This window comes from Monodelphis domestica, chromosome 3 (assembly GCF_027887165.1).
Source record: "Monodelphis domestica isolate mMonDom1 chromosome 3, mMonDom1.pri, whole genome shotgun sequence".
Lineage (NCBI taxonomy): Eukaryota > Metazoa > Chordata > Mammalia > Didelphimorphia > Didelphidae > Monodelphis > Monodelphis domestica.
This window is the reverse complement of record NC_077229.1, coordinates 532,992,647-533,012,791: the sequence shown is the minus strand read 5'-3', so window position 1 is coordinate 533,012,791 and position 20,145 is coordinate 532,992,647.

Sequence of the window (20,145 nt, the reverse complement as noted above, 5' to 3'; positions counted from 1 at the left end):
AACACTCCCCATTTCGATGTCAGAACGCGCCAGGATCAGAAATGGGAGGACCTCCACTCCAAGCGTACTTCAGACGGCTGTCTTTCGGGGAGAAAAATCCTCGCTACGGGAGGACCGCTGCGCCACGCGTCCTTACGACGATGATAGGGGAGAAAACTCCTTGCGAAGCAATGAAAGCGTCTTCCGGTGTGGAGTGTAAATGTACACATTTAGGCCAAAAAGGGACTGTCGCTAATTTGGCTTTCTCGCGACGCGCCCAGCAAAACATTGGTTTGGCTTTCTTTTCTGGCCGATTTCCTCCCTCACGGTTTTCATTCCCCTTCGAAAGTTGAAGAGCGTGTCTCTCTCGAGTTAGAAGGGCATTGAGGATTACAAATTGATCATGTGAAATGACCAGTGGGGAGACTGGTCTCCCAATGATCCTCAAGGGGGATTGTAAATCTGAAATTTCTCAGACTTGTGAATGTGAAAAATGTCCACACAGAGGAATCAATCCTCCCTGGGAACCAATGCCCTACTAGAAAACACTCCCCTTTTCGATGTGAGAACGCGCCAGGATCAGAAATGGGAGGACCTCCACTCCACGCGTACTTCAGACGGCTGTCTTTCGGGGAGAAAAATCCTCGCTACGGGAGGACCGCTGCGCCACGCGTCCTTACGACGATGATAGGGGAGAAAACTCCTTGCGAAGCAATGAAAGCGTCTTCCGGTGTGGAGTGTAAATGTACACATTTAGGCCAAAAAGGGACTGTCGCTAATTTGGCTTTCTCGCGACGCGCCCAGCAAAACATTGGTTTGGCTTTCTTTTCTGGCCGATTTCCTCCCTCACGGTTCTCATTCCCCTTCGAAAGTTGAAGAGCGTGTCTCTCTCGAGTTAGAAGGGCATTGAGGATTACAAATTGATCATGTGAAATGACCAGTGGGGAGACTGGTCTCCCAATGATCCTCAAGGGGGATTGTAAATCTGAAATTTCTCAGACTTGTGAATGTGAAAAATGTCCACACAGAGGAATCAATCCTCCCTGGGAACCAATGCCCTACTGGGAAACACTCCCCATTTCGATGTGAGAACGCGCCAGGATCAGAAATGGGAGGACCTCCACTCCAAGCGTACTTCAGACGGCTGTCTTTCAGGGAGAAAAATCCTCGCTACGGGAGGACCGCTGCGCCACGCGTCCTTACGACGATGATAGGGGAGAAAACTCCTTGCGAAGCAATGAAAGCGTCTTCCGGTGTGGAGTGTAAATGTACACATTTAGGCCAAAAAGGGACTGTCGTTAATTTGGCTTTCTCGCGACGCGCCCAGCAAAACATTGGTTTGGCTTTCTTTTCTGGCCGATTTCCTCCCTCACGGTTCTCATTCCCCTTCGAAAGTTGAAGAGCGTGTCTCTCTCGAGTTAGAAGGGCATTGAGGATTACAAATTGATCATGTGAAATGACCAGTGGGGAGACTGGTCTCCCAATGATCCTCAAGGGGGATTGTAAATCTGAAATTTCTCAGACTTGTGAATGTGAAAAATGTCCACACCGAGGAATCAATCCTCCCTGGGAACCAATGCCCTAATGGGAAACACTCCCCATTTCGATGTGAGAACGCGCCAGGATCAGAAATGGGAGGACCTCCACTCCACGCGTACTTCAGACGGCTGTCTTTCGGGGAGAAAAATCCTCGCTACGGAAGGACCGCTGCGCCACGCGTCCTTACGACGATGATAGGGGAGAAAACTCCTTGCGAAGCAATGAAAGCGTCTTCCGGTGTGGAGTGTAAATGTACACATTTAGGCCAAAAAGGGACTTGACTAATTTGGCTTTCTCGCGACGCGCCCAGCAAAACATTGGTTTGGCTTCCTTTTCTGGCCGATTTCCTCCCTCACGGTTCTCATTCCCCTTCGAAAGTTGAAGAGCGTGTCTCTCTCGAGTTAGAAGGGCATTGAGGATTACAAATTGATCATGTGAAATGACCAGTGGGGAGACTGGTCTCCCAATGATCCTCAAGGGGGATTGTAAATCTGAAATTTCTCAGACTTGTGAATGTGAAAAATGTCCACACAGAGGAATCAATCCTCCCTGGGAACCAATGCCCTACTGGGAAACACTCCCCATTTCGATGTGAGAACGCGCCAGTATCAGAAATGGGAGGACCTCCACTCCACACGTACTTCAGACGGCTGTCTTTCGGGGAGAAAAATCCTCGCTACGGGAGGACCGCTGCGCCACGCGTCCTTACGACGATGTTAGGGGAGAAAACTCCTTGCGAAGCAATGAAAGCGTCTTCCGGTGTGGAGTGTAAATGTACACATTTAGGCCAAAAAGGGACTGTCGCTAATTTGGCTTTCTCGCGACGCGCCCAGCAAAACATTGGTTTGGCTTTCTTTTCTGGCCGATTTCCTCCCTCACGGTTCTCATTCCCCTTCGAAAGGTGAAGAGCGTGTCTCTCTCGAGTTAGAAGGGCATTGAGGATTACAAATTGATCATGTGAAATGACCAGTGGGGAGACTGGTCTCCCAATGATCCTCAAGGGGGATGGTATATCTGAAATTTCTCAGACTTGTGAATGTGAAAAATGTCCACACCGAGGAATCAATCCTCCCTGGGAACCAATGCCCTAATGGGAAACACTCCCCATTTCGATGTGAGAACACGCCAGGATCAGAAATGGGAGGACCTCCACTCCACGCGTACTTCAGATGGCCGTCTTTCGGGGAGAAAAATCCTCGCTACGGGAGGACCGCTACGCCACGCGTCCTTACGACGATGATAGGGGAGAAAACTCCTTGCGAAGCAATGAAAGCGTCTTCCGGTGTGGAGTGTAAATGTACACATTTAGGCCAAAAAGGGACTGTCGCTAATTTGGCTTTCTCGCGACGCGCCCAGCAAAACATTGGTTTGGCTTTCTTTTCTGGCCAATTTCCTCCCTCACGGTTCTCATTCCCCTTCGAAAGTTGAAGAGCGTGTCTCTCTCGAGTTAGAAGGGCATTGAGGATTCCAAATTGATCATGTGAAATGACCAGTGGGGAGACTGGTCTCCCAATGATCCTCAAGGGGGATTGTAAATCTGAAATTTCTCAGACTTGTGAATGTGAAAAATGTCCACACAGAGGAATCAATCCTCCCTGGGAACCAATGCCCTACTGGGAAACACTCCCCATTTCGATGTGAGAACGCGCCAGGATCAGAAATGGGAGGACCTCCACTCCAAGCGTACTTCAGACGGCTGTCTTTCGGGGAGAAAAATCCTCGCTACGGGAGGACCGCTGGGCCACGCGTCCTTACGACGATGATAGGGGAGAAAACTCCTTGCGAAGCAATGAAAGCGTCTTCCGGTGTGGAGTGTAAATGTACACATTTAGGCCAAAAAGCGACTGTCGCTAATTTGGCTTTCTCGCGACGCGCCCAGCAAAACATTGGTTTGGCTTTCTTTTCTGGCCGATTTCCTCCCTCACGGTTCTCATTCCCCTTCGAAAGTTGAAGAGCGTGTCTCTCTCGAGTTAGAAGGGCAGTGAGGATTACAAATTGATCATGTGAAATGACCAGTGGGGAGACTGGTCTCCCAATGATCCGCAAGGGGGATTGTAAATCTGAAATTTCTCAGACTTGTGAATGTGAAAAATGTCCACACAGAGGAATGAATCCTCCCTGGGAACCAATGCCCTACTGGGAAACACTCCCCATTTCGATGTGAGAACGCGCCAGGTTCAGAAATGGGAGGACCTCCACTCCACGCGTACTTCAGACGGCTGTCTTTCGGGGAGAAAAATCCTCGCTACGGGAGGACCGCTGCGCCACGCGTCCTTACGACCATGATACGGGAGAAAACTCCTTGCGAAGCAATGAAAGCGTCTTCCGGTGTGGAGTGTAAATGTACACATTTAGGCCAAAAAGGGACTGTCGCTAATTTGGCTTTCTCGCGACGCGCCCAGCAAAACATTGGTTTGGCTTTCTTTTCTGGCCGATTTCCTCCCTCACGGTTCTCATTCCCCTTCGAAAGTTGAAGAGCGTGTCTCACTCGAGTTAGAAGGGCATTGAGGATTACAAATTGATCATGTGAAATGACCAGTGGGGAGACTGGTCTCCCAATGATCCTCAAGGGGGATGGTAAATCTGAAATTTCTCAGACTTGTGAATGTGAAAAATGTCCACACAGAGGAATCAATCCTCCCTGGGAACCAATGCCCTACTGGGAAACACTCCCCATTTCGATGTGAGAACGCGCCAGGATCAGAAATGGGAGGACCTCCACTCCACGCGTACTTCAGACGGCTGTCTTTCGGGGAGAAAAATCCTCGCTACGGGAGGACCGCTGCGCCACGCGTCCTTACGACGATGATAGGGGAGAAAACTCCTTGCGAAGCAATGAAAGCGTCTTCCGGTGTGGAGTGTAAATGTACACATTTAGGCCAAAAAGGGACTGTCGCTAATTTGGCTTTCTCGCGACGCGCCCAGCAAAACATTGGTTTGGCTTTCTTTTCTGGCCGATTTCCTCCCTCACGGTTCTCATTCCCCTTCGAAAGTTGAAGAGCGTGTCTCTCTCGAGTTAGAAGGGCATTGAGGATTACAAATTGATCATGTGAAATGACCAGTGGGGAGACTGGTCTCCCAATGATCCTCAAGGGGGATTGTAAATCTGAAATTTCTCAGACTTGTGAATGTGAAAAATGTCCACACAGAGGAATCAATCCTCCCTGGGAACCAATGCCCTACTGGGAAACACTCCCCATTTCGATGTGAGAACGCGCCAGGATCAGAAATGGGAGGACCTCCACTCCAAGCGTACTTCAGACGGCTGTCTTTCAGGGAGAAAAATCCTCGCTACGGGAGGACCGCTGCGCCACGCGTCCTTACGACGGTGATAGGGGAGAAAACTCCTTGCGAAGCAATGAAAGCGTCTTCCGGTGTGGAGTGTAAATGTACACATTTAGGCCAAAAAGGGACTGTCGTTAATTTGGCTTTCTCGCGACGCGCCCAGCAAAACATTGGTTTGGCTTTCTTTTCTGGCCGATTTCCTCCCTCACGGTTCTCATTCCCCTTCGAAAGTTGAAGAGCGTGTCTCTCTCGAGTTAGAAGGGCATTGAGGATTACAAATTGATCATGTGAAATGACCAGTGGGGAGACTGGTCTCCCAATGATCCTCAAGGGGGATTGTAAATCTGAAATTTCTCAGACTTGTGAATGTGAAAAATGTCCACACCGAGGAATCAATCCTCCCTGGGAACCAATGCCCTCATGGGAAACACTCCCCATTTCGATGTGAGAACGCGCCAGGATCAGAAATGGGAGGACCTCCACTCCACGCGTACTTCAGACGGCTGTCTTTCGGGGAGAAAAATCCTCGCTACGGAAGGACCGCTGCGCCACGCGTCCTTACGACGATGATAGGGGAGAAAACTCCTTGCGAAGCAATGAAAGCGTCTTCCGGTGTGGAGTGTAAATGTACACATTTAGGCCAAAAAGGGACTTGACTAATTTGGCTTTCTCGCGACGCGCCCAGCAAAACATTGGTTTGGCTTCCTTTTCTGGCCGATTTCTCCCTCACGGTTCTCATTCCCCTTCGAAAGTTGAAGAGCGTGTCTCTCTCGAGTTAGAAGGGCATTGAGGATTACAAATTGATCATGTGAAATGACCAGTGGGGAGACTGGTCTCCCAATGATCCTCAAGGGGGATTGTAAATCTGAAATTTCTCAGACTTGTGAATGTGAAAAATGTCCACACAGAGGAATCAATCCTCCCTGGGAACCAATGCCCTACTGGGAAACACTCCCCATTTCGATGTGAGAACGCGCCAGTATCAGAAATGGGAGGACCTCCACTCCACACGTACTTCAGACGGCTGTCTTTCGGGGAGAAAAATCCTCGCTACGGGAGGACCGCTGCGCCACGCGTCCTTACGACGATGTTAGGGGAGAAAACTCCTTGCGAAGCAATGAAAGCGTCTTCCGGTGTGGAGTGTAAATGTACACATTTAGGCCAAAAAGGGACTGTCGCTAATTTGGCTTTCTCGCGACGCGCCCAGCAAAACATTGGTTTGGCTTTCTTTTCTGGCCGATTTCCTCCCTCACGGTTCTCATTCCCCTTCGAAAGGTGAAGAGCGTGTCTCTCTCGAGTTAGAAGGGCATTGAGGATTACAAATTGATCATGTGAAATGACCAGTGGGGAGACTGGTCTCCCAATGATCCTCAAGGGGGATGGTATATCTGAAATTTCTCAGACTTGTGAATGTGAAAAATGTCCACACCGAGGAATCAATCCTCCCTGGGAACCAATGCCCTAATGGGAAACACTCCCCATTTCGATGTGAGAACACGCCAGGATCAGAAATGGGAGGACCTCCACTCCACGCGTACTTCAGATGGCCGTCTTTCGGGGAGAAAAATCCTCGCTACGGGAGGACCGCTACGCCACGCGTCCTTACGACGATGATAGGGGAGAAAACTCCTTGCGAAGCAATGAAAGCGTCTTCCGGTGTGGAGTGTAAATGTACACATTTAGGCCAAAAAGGGACTGTCGCTAATTTGGCTTTCTCGCGACGCGCCCAGCAAAACATTGGTTTGGCTTTCTTTTCTGGCCAATTTCCTCCCTCACGGTTCTCATTCCCCTTCGAAAGTTGAAGAGCGTGTCTCTCTCGAGTTAGAAGGGCATTGAGGATTCCAAATTGATCATGTGAAATGACCAGTGGGGAGACTGGTCTCCCAATGATCCTCAAGGGGGATTGTAAATCTGAAATTTCTCAGACTTGTGAATGTGAAAAATGTCCACAAAGAGGAATCAATCCTCCCTGGGAACCAATGCCCTACTGGGAAACACTCCCCATTTCGATGTGAGAACGCGCCAGGATCAGAAATGGGAGGACCTCCACTCCAAGCGTACTTCAGACGGCTGTCTTTCGGGGAGAAAAATCCTCGCTACGGGAGGACCGCTGCGCCACGCGTCCTTACGACGATGATAGGGGAGAAAACTCCTTGCGAAGCAATGAAAGCGTCTTCCGGTGTGGAGTGTAAATGTACACATTTAGGCCAAAAAGCGACTGTCGCTAATTTGGCTTTCTCGCGACGCGCCCAGCAAAACATTGGTTTGGCTTTCTTTTCTGGCCGATTTCCTCCCTCACGGTTCTCATTCCCCTTCGAAAGTTGAAGAGCGTGTCTCTCTCGAGTTAGAAGGGCAGTGAGGATTACAAATTGATCATGTGAAATGACCAGTGGGGAGACTGGTCTCCCAATGATCCGCAAGGGGGATTGTAAATCTGAAATTTCTCAGACTTGTGAATGTGAAAAATGTCCACACAGAGGAATGAATCCTCCCTGGGAACCAATGCCCTACTGGGAAACACTCCCCATTTCGATGTGAGAACGCGCCAGGTTCAGAAATGGGAGGACCTCCACTCCACGCGTACTTCAAACGGCTGTCTTTCGGGGAGAAAAATCCTCGCTACGGGAGGACCGCTGCGCCACGCGTCCTTACGACCATGATACGGGAGAAAACTCCTTGCGAAGCAATGAAAGCGTCTTCCGGTGTGGAGTGTAAATGTACACATTTAGGCCAAAAAGGGACTGTCGCTAATTTGGCTTTCTCGCGACGTGCCCAGCAAAACATTGGTTTGGCTTTCTTTTCTGGCCGATTTCCTCCCTCACGGTTCTCATTCCCCTTCGAAAGTTGAAGAGCGTGTCTCACTCGAGTTAGAAGGGCATTGAGGATTACAAATTGATCATGTGAAATGACCAGTGGGGAGACTGGTCTCCCAATGATCCTCAAGGGGGATGGTAAATCTGAAATTTCTCAGACTTGTGAATGTGAAAAATGTCCACACAGAGGAATCAATCCTCCCTGGGAACCAATGCCCTACTGGGAAACACTCCCCATTTCGATGTGAGAACGCGCCAGGATCAGAAATGGGAGGACCTCCACTCCACGCGTACTTCAGACGGCTGGCTTTCGGGGAGAAAAATCCTCGCTACGGGAGGACCGCTGCGCCACGCGTCCTTACGACGATGTTAGGGGAGAAAACTCCTTGCGAAGCAATGAAAGCGTCTTCCGGTGTGGAGTGTAAATGTACACATTTAGGCCAAAAAGGGACTGTCGCTAATTTGGCTTTCTCGCGACGCGCCCAGCAAAACATTGGTTTGGCTTTCTTTTCTGGCCGATTTCCTCCCTCACGGTTCTCATTCCCCTTCGAAAGTTGAAGAGCGTGTCTCTCTCGAGTTAGAAGGGCATTGAGGATTCCAAATTGATCATGTGAAATGACCAGTGGGGAGACTGGTCTCCCAATGATCCTCAAGGGGGATTGTATATCTGAAATTTCTCAGACTTGTGAATGTGAAAAATGTCCATACCGAGGAATCAATCCTCCCTGGGAACCAATGCCCTAATGGGAAACACTCCCCATTTCGATGTGAGAACGCGCCAGGATCAGAAATGGGAGGACCTCCACTCCACGCGTACTTCAGACGGCTGTCTTTCGGGGAGAAAAATCCTCGCTACGGGAGGACCGCTACGCCACGCGTCCTTACGACGATGATAGGGGAGAAAACTCCTTGCGAAGCAATGAAAGCGTCTTCCGGTGTGGAGTGTAAATGTACACATTTAGGCCAAAAAGGGACTGTCGCTAATTTGGCTTTCTCGCGACGCGCCCAGCAAAACATTGGTTTGGCTTTCTTTTCTGGCCGATTTCCTCCCTCACGGTTCTCATTCCCCTTCGAAAGTTGAAGAGCATGTCTCTCTCGAGTTAGAAGGGCATTGAGGATTACAAATTGATCATGTGAAATGACCAGTGGGGAGACTGGTCTCCCAATGATCCTCAAGGGGGATTGTAAATCTGAAATTTCTCAGACTTGTGAATGTGAAAAATGTCCACACAGAGGAATCAATCCTCCCTGGGAACCAATGCCCTACTGTGAAACACTCCCCATTTCGATGTGAGAACGCACCAGGTTCAGAAATGGGAGGACCTCCACTCCACGCGTACTTCAGACGGCTGGCTTTCGGGGAGAAAAATCCTCGCTACGGGAGGACCGCTGCGCCACGCGTCCTTACGACGATGATAGGGGAGAAAACTCCTTGCGAAGCAATGTAAGCGTCTTCCGGTGTGGAGTGTAAATGTACACATTTAGGCCAAAAAGGGACTGTCGCTAATTTGGCTTTCTCGCGACGCGCCGAGCAAAACATTGCTTTGGCTTTCTTTTCTGGCCGATTTCCTCCCTCACGGTTCTCATTCCCCTTCGAAAGTTGAAGAGCGTGTCTCTCTCGAGTTAGAAGGGCATTGAGGATTACAAATTGATCATGTGAAATGACCAGTGGGGAGACTGGTCTCCCAATGATCCTCAAGGGGGATTGTAAATCTGAAATTTCTCAGACTTGTGAATGTGAAAAATGTCCACACTGAGGAATCAATCCTCCCTGGGAACCAATGCCCTACTGGGAAACACTCCCCATTTCGATGTGAGAACGCGCCAGGATCAGAAATGGGAGGACCTCCACTCCACGCGTACTTCAGACGGCTGTCTTTCGTGGAGAAAAATCCTCGCTACGGGAGGACCGCTGCGCCACGCGTCCTTACGACGATGATAGGGGAGAAAACTCCTTGCGAAGCAATGAAAGCGTCTTCCGGTGTGGAGTGTAAATGTACACATTTAGGCCAAAAAGGGACTGTCGCTAATTTGGCTTTCTCGCGTTGCGCCCAGCAAAACATTGGTTTGGCTTTCTTTTCTGGCCGATTTCCTCCCTCACGGTTCTCATTCCCCTTCGAAAGTTGAAGAGCGTGTCTCTCTCGAGTTAGAAGGGCATTGAGGATTACAAATTGATCATGTGAAATGACCAGTGGGGAGACTGGTCTCCCAATGATCCTCAAGGGGGATTGTAAATCTGAAATTTCTCAGACTTGTGAATGTGAAAAATGTCCACACAGAGGAATCAATCCTCCCTGGGAACCAATGCCCTACTGGGAAACACTCCCCATTTCGATGTGAGAACGCGCCAGGATCAGAAATGGGAGGACCTCCACTCCACGCGTACTTCAGACGGCTGTCTTTCAGGGAGAAAAATCCTCGCTACGGGAGGACCGCTGCGCCACGCGTCCTTACGACGATGATAGGGGAGAAAACTCCTTGCGAAGCAATGAAAGCGTCTTCCGGTGTGGAGTGTAAATGTACACATTTAGGCCAAAAAGGGACTGTCGTTAATTTGGCTTTCTCGCGACGCGCCCAGCAAAACATTGGTTTGGCTTTCTTTTCTGGCCGATTTCCTCCCTCACGGTTCTCATTCCCCTTCGAAAGTTGAAGAGCGTGTCTCTCTCGAGTTAGAAGGGCATTGAGGATTACAAATTGATCATGTGAAATGACCAGTGGGGAGACTGGTCTCCCAATGATCCTCAAGGGGGATTGTAAATCTGAAATTTCTCAGACTTGTGAATGTGAAAAATGTCCACACCGAGGAATCAATCCTCCCTGGGAACCAATGCCCTAATGGGAAACACTCCCCATTTCGATGTGAGAACGCGCCAGGATCAGAAATGGGAGGACCTCCACTCCACGCGTACTTCAGACGGCTGTCTTTCGTGGAGAAAAATCCTCGCTACGGGAGGACCGCTGCGCCACGCGTCCTTACGACGATGATAGGGGAGAAAACTCCTTGCGAAGCAATGAAAGCGTCTTCCGGTGTGGAGTGTAAATGTACACATTTAGGCCAAAAAGGGACTGTCGCTAATTTGGCTTTCTCGCGTTGCGCCCAGCAAAACATTGGTTTGGCTTTCTTTTCTGGCCGATTTCCTCCCTCACGGTTCTCATTCCCCTTCGAAAGTTGAAGAGCGTGTCTCTCTCGAGTTAGAAGGGCATTGAGGATTACAAATTGATCATGTGAAATGACCAGTGGGGAGACTGGTCTCCCAATGATCCTCAAGGGGGATTGTAAATCTGAAATTTCTCAGACTTGTGAATGTGAAAAATGTCCACACAGAGGAATCAATCCTCCCTGGGAACCAATGCCCTACTGGGAAACACTCCCCATTTCGATGTGAGAACGCGCCAGGATCAGAAATGGGAGGACCTCCACTCCACGCGTACTTCAGACGGCTGTCTTTCAGGGAGAAAAATCCTCGCTACGGGAGGACCGCTGCGCCACGCGTCCTTACGACGATGATAGGGGAGAAAACTCCTTGCGAAGCAATGAAAGCGTCTTCCGGTGTGGAGTGTAAATGTACACATTTAGGCCAAAAAGGGACTGTCGTTAATTTGGCTTTCTCGCGACGCGCCCAGCAAAACATTGGTTTGGCTTTCTTTTCTGGCCGATTTCCTCCCTCACGGTTCTCATTCCCCTTCGAAAGTTGAAGAGCGTGTCTCTCTCGAGTTAGAAGGGCATTGAGGATTACAAATTGATCATGTGAAATGACCAGTGGGGAGACTGGTCTCCCAATGATCCTCAAGGGGGATTGTAAATCTGAAATTTCTCAGACTTGTGAATGTGAAAAATGTCCACACCGAGGAATCAATCCTCCCTGGGAACCAATGCCCTAATGGGAAACACTCCCCATTTCGATGTGAGAACGCGCCAGGATCAGAAATGGGAGGACCTCCACTCCACGCGTACTTCAGACGGCTGTCTTTCGGGGAGAAAAATCCTCGCTACGGAAGGACCGCTGCGCCACGCGTCCTTACGACGATGATAGGGGAGAAAACTCCTTGCGAAGCAATGAAAGCGTCTTCCGGTGTGGAGTGTAAATGTACACATTTAGGCCAAAAAGGGACTTGACTAATTTGGCTTTCTCGCGACGCGCCCAGCAAAACATTGGTTTGGCTTCCTTTTCTGGCCGATTTCCTCCCTCACGGTTCTCATTCCCCTTCGAAAGTTGAAGAGCGTGTCTCTCTCGAGTTAGAAGGGCATTGAGGATTACAAATTGATCATGTGAAATGACCAGTGGGGAGACTGGTCTCCCAATGATCCTCAAGGGGGATTGTAAATCTGAAATTTCTCAGACTTGTGAATGTGAAAAATGTCCACACAGAGGAATCAATCCTCCCTGGGAACCAATGCCCTACTGGGAAACACTCCCCATTTCGATGTGAGAACGCGCCAGTATCAGAAATGGGAGGACCTCCACTCCACACGTACTTCAGACGGCTGTCTTTCGGGGAGAAAAATCCTCGCTATGGGAGGACCGCTGCGCCACGCGTCCTTACGACGATGTTAGGGGAGAAAACTCCTTGCGAAGCAATGAAAGCGTCTTCCGGTGTGGAGTGTAAATGTACACATTTAGGCCAAAAAGGGACTGTCGCTAATTTGGCTTTCTCGCGACGCGCCCAGCAAAACATTGGTTTGGCTTTCTTTTCTGGCCGATTTCCTCCCTCACGGTTCTCATTCCCCTTCGAAAGGTGAAGAGCGTGTCTCTCTCGAGTTAGAAGGGCATTGAGGATTACAAATTGATCATGTGAAATGACCAGTGGGGAGACTGGTCTCCCAATGATCCTCAAGGGGGATGGTATATCTGAAATTTCTCAGACTTGTGAATGTGAAAAATGTCCACACCGAGGAATCAATCCTCCCTGGGAACCGATGCCCTAATGGGAAACACTCCCCATTTCGATGTGAGAACACGCCAGGATCAGAAATGGGAGGACCTCCACTCCACGCGTACTTCAGATGGCCGTCTTTCGGGGAGAAAAATCCTCGCTACGGGAGGACCGCTGGGCCACGCGTCCTTACGACGATGATAGGGGAGAAAACTCCTTGCGAAGCAATGAAAGCGTCTTCCGGTGTGGAGTGTAAATGTACACATTTAGGCCAAAAAGCGACTGTCGCTAATTTGGCTTTCTCGCGACGCGCCCAGCAAAACATTGGTTTGGCTTTCTTTTCTGGCCGATTTCCTCCCTCACGGTTCTCATTCCCCTTCGAAAGTTGAAGAGCGTGTCTCTCTCGAGTTAGAAGGGCAGTGAGGATTATAAATTGATCATGTGAAATGACCAGTGGGGAGACTGGTCTCCCAATGATCCGCAAGGGGGATTGTAAATCTGAAATTTCTCAGACTTGTGAATGTGAAAAATGTCCACACAGAGGAATGAATCCTCCCTGGGAACCAATGCCCTACTGGGAAACACTCCCCATTTCGATGTGAGAACGCGCCAGGTTCAGAAATGGGAGGACCTCCACTCCACGCGTACTTCAGACGGCTGTCTTTCGGGGAGAAAAATCCTCGCTACGGGAGGACCGCTGCGCCACGCGTCCTTACGACCATGATACGGGAGAAAACTCCTTGCGAAGCAATGAAAGCGTCTTCCGGTGTGGAGTGTAAATGTACACATTTAGGCCAAAAAGGGACTGTCGCTAATTTGGCTTTCTCGCGACGCGCCCAGCAAAACATTGGTTTGGCTTTCTTTTCTGGCCGATTTCCTCCCTCACGGTTCTCATTCCCCTTCGAAAGTTGAAGAGCGTGTCTCACTCGAGTTAGAAGGGCATTGAGGATTACAAATTGATCATGTGAAATGACCAGTGGGGAGACTGGTCTCCCAATGATCCTCAAGGGGGATGGTAAATCTGAAATTTCTCAGACTTGTGAATGTGAAAAATGTCCACACAGAGGAATCAATCCTCCCTGGGAACCAATGCCCTACTGGGAAACACTCCCCATTTCGATGTGAGAACGCGCCAGGATCAGAAATGGGAGGACCTCCACTCCACGCGTACTTCAGACGGCTGGCTTTCGGGGAGAAAAATCCTCGCTACGGGAGGACCGCTGCGCCACGCGTCCTTACGACGATGTTAGGGGAGAAAACTCCTTGCGAAGCAATGAAAGCGTCTTCCGGTGTGGAGTGTAAATGTACACATTTAGGCCAAAAAGGGACTGTCGCTAATTTGGCTTTCTCGCGACGCGCCCAGCAAAACATTGGTTTGGCTTTCTTTTCTGGCCGATTTCCTCCCTCACGGTTCTCATTCCCCTTCGAAAGTTGAAGAGCGTGTCTCTCTCGAGTTAGAAGGGCATTGAGGATTCCAAATTGATCATGTGAAATGACCAGTGGGGAGACTGGTCTCCCAATGATCCTCAAGGGGGATTGTATATCTGAAATTTCTCAGACTTGTGAATGTGAAAAATGTCCATACCGAGGAATCAATCCTCCCTGGGAACCAATGCCCTAATGGGAAACACTCCCCATTTCGATGTGAGAACGCGCCAGGATCAGAAATGGGAGGACCTCCACTCCACGCGTACTTCAGACGGCTGTCTTTCGGGGAGAAAAATCCTCGCTACGGGAGGACCGCTACGCCACGCGTCCTTACGACGATGATAGGGGAGAAAACTCCTTGCGAAGCAATGAAAGCGTCTTCCGGTGTGGAGTGTAAATGTACACATTTAGGCCAAAAAGGGACTGTCGCTAATTTGGCTTTCTCGCGACGCGCCCAGCAAAACATTGGTTTGGCTTTCTTTTCTGGCCGATTTCCTCCCTCACGGTTCTCATTCCCCTTCGAAAGTTGAAGAGCGTGTCTCTCTCGAGTTAGAAGGGCATTGAGGATTACAAATTGATCATGTGAAATGACCAGTGGGGAGACTGGTCTCCCAATGATCCTCAAGGGGGATTGTAAATCTGAAATTTCTCAGACTTGTGAATGTGAAAAATGTCCACACAGAGGAATCAATCCTCCCTGGGAACCAATGCCCTACTGTGAAACACTCCCCATTTCGATGTGAGAACGCACCAGGTTCAGAAATGGGAGGACCTCCACTCCACGCGTACTTCAGACGGCTGGCTTTCGGGGAGAAAAATCCTCGCTACGGGAGGACCGCTACGCCACGCGTCCTTACGACGATGATAGGGGAGAAAACTCCTTGCGAAGCAATGTAAGCGTCTTCCGGTGTGGAGTGTAAATGTACACATTTAGGCCAAAAAGGGACTGTCGCTAATTTGGCTTTCTCGCGACGCGCCGAGCAAAACATTGCTTTGGCTTTCTTTTCTGGCCGATTTCCTCCCTCACGGTTCTCATTCCCCTTCGAAAGTTGAAGAGCGTGTCTCTCTCGAGTTAGAAGGGCATTGAGGATTACAAATTGATCATGTGAAATGACCAGTGGGGAGACTGGTCTCCCAATGATCCTCAAGGGGGATTGTAAATCTGAAATTTCTCAGACTTGTGAATGTGAAAAATGTCCACACAGAGGAATCAATCCTCCCTGGGAACCAATGCCCTACTGTGAAACACTCCCCATTTCGATGTGAGAACGCACCAGGTTCAGAAATGGGAGGACCTCCACTCCACGCGTACTTCAGACGGCTGTCTTTCGGGGAGAAAAATCCTCGCTACGGGAGGACCGCTGCGCCACGCGTCCTTACGACGATGATAGGGGAGAAAACTCCTTGCGAAGCAATGAAAGCGTCTTCCGGTGTGGAGTGTAAATGTACACATTTAGGCCAAAAAGGGACTGTCGCTAATTTGGCTTTCTCGCGTTGCGCCCAGCAAAACATTGGTTTGGCTTTCTTTTCTGGCCGATTTCCTCCCTCACGGTTCTCATTTCCCTTCGAAAGTTGAAGAGCGTGTCTCTCTCGAGTTAGAAGGGCATTGAGGATTACAAATTGATCATGTGAAATGACCAGTGGGGAGACTGGTCTCCCAATGATCCTCAAAGGGGATTGTAAATCTGAAATTTCTAAGACTTGTGAATGTGAAAAATGTCCACACTGAGGAAACAATCCTCCCTGGGAACCAATGCCCTACTGGGAAACACTCCCCATTTCGATGTGAGAACGCGCCAGGTTCAGAAATGGGAGGACCACCACTCCACGCGTACTTCAGTTGGCTGTCTTTCGGGGAGAAAAATCCTCGCTACGGGAGGACCGCTGCGCCATGCGTCCTTACGACGATGATAGGGGAGAAAAGTCCTTGCGAAACAATGAAAGTGTCTTCCGGTGTGGCGTGTAAATGTACACATTTAGGCCAAAAAGGGACTGTCGCTAATTTGGCTTTCTCGCGACACGCCCAGCAAAACATTGGTTTGGCTTTCTTTTCTGGCCGATTTCCTCCCTCACGGTTCTCATTCCCCTTCGAAAGTTGAAGAGCGTGTCCCTCTCGAGTTAGAAGGGCATTGAGGATTACAAATTGATCATGTGAAATGACCAGTGGGGAGACTGGTCTCCCAATGATCCTCAAGGGGGATTGTAAATCTGAAATTTCTCAGGCTTGTGAATGTGAAAAAAGTCCACACAGAGGAATCAATCCTCCCTGGGAACCAATGCCCTACTGGGAAACACTCCCCATTTCGATGTGAGAACGCGCCAGGATCAGAAATGGGAGGACCTCCACTCCACGCGTACATCAGACGGCTGTCTTTCGGGGAGAAAAATCCTCGCTACGGGAGGACCGCTGCGCCACGCGTCCTTACGAGGATGATAGGGGAGAAAACTCCTTGCGAAGCAATGAAAGCGTCTTCCGGTGTGGAGTGTAAATGTACACATTTAGGCCAAAAAGGGACTGTCGCTAATTTGGCTTTCTCGCGACGCGCCCAGCAAAACATTGGTTTGGCTTTCTTTTCTGGAAAATTTCCTCCCTCACGGTTCTCATTCCCCTTTGAAAGTTGAAGAGCGTGTCTCTCTCGAGTTATAAGGGCATTAAGGATTACAAATTGATCATGTGAAATGACCAGTGGGGAGACTGCTCTCCCAATGATCCTCAAAGGGGATTGTAAATCTGAAATTTCTCAGACTTGTGAATGTGAAAAATGTCCACACAGAGGAATCAATCCTCCCTGGGAACCAATGCCCTACTGGGAAACACTCCCCATTTCGATGTGAGAACGCGTCAGTTTCAGAAATGGGAGGACCTCCACTCCACGCGTACTTCAGACGGCTGGCTTTCGGGGAGAAAAATCCTCGCTACGGGAGGACCGCTGCGCCACGCGTCCTTACGACGATGGTAGGGGAGAAAACCCCTTGCGAAGCAATGAAAGCGTCTTCCGGTGTGGATTGTAAATGTACACATTTAGGCCAAAAAGGGACTGTCGCTAATTTGGCTTTCTCGCGACGCGCCCAGCAAAACATTGGTTTGGCTTTCTTTTCTGGCCGATTTCCTCCCTCACAGTTCTCATTCCCCTTCGAAAGTTGAAGAGCGTGTCTCTCTCGAGTTAGAAGGGCATTGAGGATTACAAATTGATCATGTGAAATGACCAGTGGGGAGACTGGTCTCCCAATGATCCTCAAGGGGGATTGTAAGTCTGAAATTTCTCAGACTTGTGAATGTGAAAAATGTCCATACCGAGGAATCAATCCTCCCTGGGAACCAATGCCCTAATGGGAAACACTCCCCATTTCGATGTGAGAACGCGCCAGGATCAGAAATGGGAGGACCTCCACTCCACGCGTACTTCAGACGGCTGTCTTTCGGGGAGAAAAATCCTCGCTACGGGAGGACCGCTACGCCACGCGTCCTTACGACGATGATAGGGGAGAAAACTCCTTGCGAAGCAATGAAAGCGTCTTCCGGTGTGGAGTGTAAATGTACACATTTAGGCCAAAAAGGGACTGTCGCTAATTTGGCTTTCTCGCGACGCGCCCAGCAAAACATTGGTTTGGCTTTCTTTTCTGGCCGATTTCCTCCCTCACGGTTTTCATTCCCCTTCGAAAGTTGAAGAGCGTGTCTCTCTCGAGTTAGAAGGGCATTGAGGATTCCAAATTGATCATGTGAAATGACCAGTGGGGAGACTGGTCTCCCAATGATCCTCAAGGGGGATTGTAAATCTGAAATTTCTCAGACTTGTGAATGTGAAAAATGTCCATACCGAGGAATCAATCCTCCCTGGGAACCAATGCCCTAATGGGAAACACTCCCCATTTCGATGTGAGAACGCGCCAGGATCAGAAATGGGAGGACCTCCATTCCACGCGTACTTCAGACGGCTGTCTTTCGGGGAGAAAAATCCTCGCTACGGGAGGACCGCTACGCCACGCGTCCTTACGACGATGATAGGGGAGAAAACTCCTTGCGAAGCAATGAAAGCGTCTTCCGGTGTGGAGTGTAAATGTACACATTTAGGCCAAAAAGGGACTGTCGCTAATTTGGCTTTCTCGCGACGCGCCCAGCAAAACATTGGTTTGGCTTTCTTTTCTGGCCGATTTCCTCCCTCACGGTTTTCATTCCCCTTCGAAAGTTGAAGAGCGTGTCTCTCTCGAGTTAGAAGGGCATTGAGGATTACAAATTGATCATGTGAAATGACCAGTGGGGAGACTGGTCTCCCAATGATCCTCAAGGGGGATTGTAAATCTGAAATTTCTCAGACTTGTGAATGTGAAAAATGTCCACACAGAGGAATCAATCCTCCCTGGGAACCAATGCCCTACTGTGAAACACTCCCCATTTCGATGTGAGAACGCACCAGGTTCAGAAATGGGAGGACCTCCACTCCACGCGTACTTCAGACGGCTGGCTTTCGGGGAGAAAAATCCTCGCTACGGGAGGACCGCTGCGCCACGCGTCCTTACGACGATGATAGGGGAGAAAACTCCTTGCGAAGCAATGTAAGCGTCTTCCGGTGTGGAGTGTAAATGTACACATTTAGGCCAAAAAGGGACTGTCGCTAATTTGGCTTTCTCGCGACGCGCCGAGCAAAACATTGCTTTGGCTTTCTTTTCTGGCCGATTTCCTCCCTCACGGTTCTCATTCCCCTTCGAAAGTTGAAGAGCGTGTCTCTCTCGAGTTAGAAGGGCATTGAGGATTACAAATTGATCATGTGAAATGACCAGTGGGGAGACTGGTCTCCCAATGATCCTCAAGGGGGATTGTAAATCTGAAATTTCTCAGACTTGTGAATGTGAAAAATGTCCACACTGAGGAATCAATCCTCCCTGGGAACCAATGCCCTACTGGGAAACACTCCCCATTTCGATGTGAGAACGCGCCAGGATCAGAAATGGGAGGACCTCAACTCCACGCGTACTTCAGACGGCTGTCTTTCGGGGAGAAAAATCCTCGCTACGGGAGGACCGCTGCGCCACGCGTCCTTACGACGATGATAGGGGAGAAAACTCCTTGCGAAGCAATGAAAGCGTCTTCCGGTGTGGAGTGTAAATGTACACATTTAGGCCAAAAAGGGACTGTCGCTAATTTGGCTTTCTCGCGTCGCGCCCAGCAAAACATTGGTTTGGCTTTCTTTTCTGGCCGATTTCCTCCCTCACGGTTCTCATTTCCCTTCGAAAGTTGAAGAGCGTGTCTCTCTCGAGTTAGAAGGGCATTGAGGATTACAAATTGATCATGTGAAATGACCAGTGGGGAGACTGGTCTCCCAATGATCCTCAAAGGGGATTGTAAATCTGAAATTTCTAAGACTTGTGAATGTGAAAAATGTCCACACTGAGGAAACAATCCTCCCTGGGAACCAATGCCCTACTGGGAAACACTCCCCATTTCGATGTGAGAACGCGCCAGGTTCAGAAATGGGAGGACCACCACTCCACGCGTACTTCAGACGGCTGTCTTTCGGGGAGAAAAATCCTCGCTACGGGAGGACCGCTGCGCCATGCGTCCTTACGACGATGATAGGGGAGAAAAGTCCTTGCGAAGCAATGAAAGTGTCTTCCGGTGTGGCGTGTAAATGTACACATTTAGGCCAAAAAGGGACTGTTGCTAATTTGGCTTTCTCGCGACACGCCCAGCAAAACATTGGTTTGGCTTTCTTTTCTGGCCGATTTCCTCCCTCACGGTTCTCATTCCCCTTCGAAAGTTGAAGAGCGTGTCCCTCTCGAGTTAGAAGGGCATTGAGGATTACAAATTGATCATGTGAAATGACCAGTGGGGAGACTGGTCTCCCAATGATCCTCAAGGGGGATTGTAAATCTGAAATTTCTCAGGCTTGTGAATGTGAAAAAAGTCCACACAGAGGAATCAATCCTCCCTGGGAACCAATGCCCTACTGGGAAACACTCCCCATTTCGATGTGAGAACGCGCCAGGATCAGAAATGGGAGGACCTCCACTCCACGCGTACATCAGACGGCTGTCTTTCGGGGAGAAAAATCCTCGCTACGGGAGGACCGCTGCGCCACGCGTCCTTACGAGGATGATAGGGGAGAAAACTCCTTGCGAAGCAATGAAAGCGTCTTCCGGTGTGGAGTGTAAATGTACACATTTAGGCCAAAAAGGGACTGTCGCTAATTTGGCTTTCTCGCGACGCGCCCAGCAAAACATTGGTTTG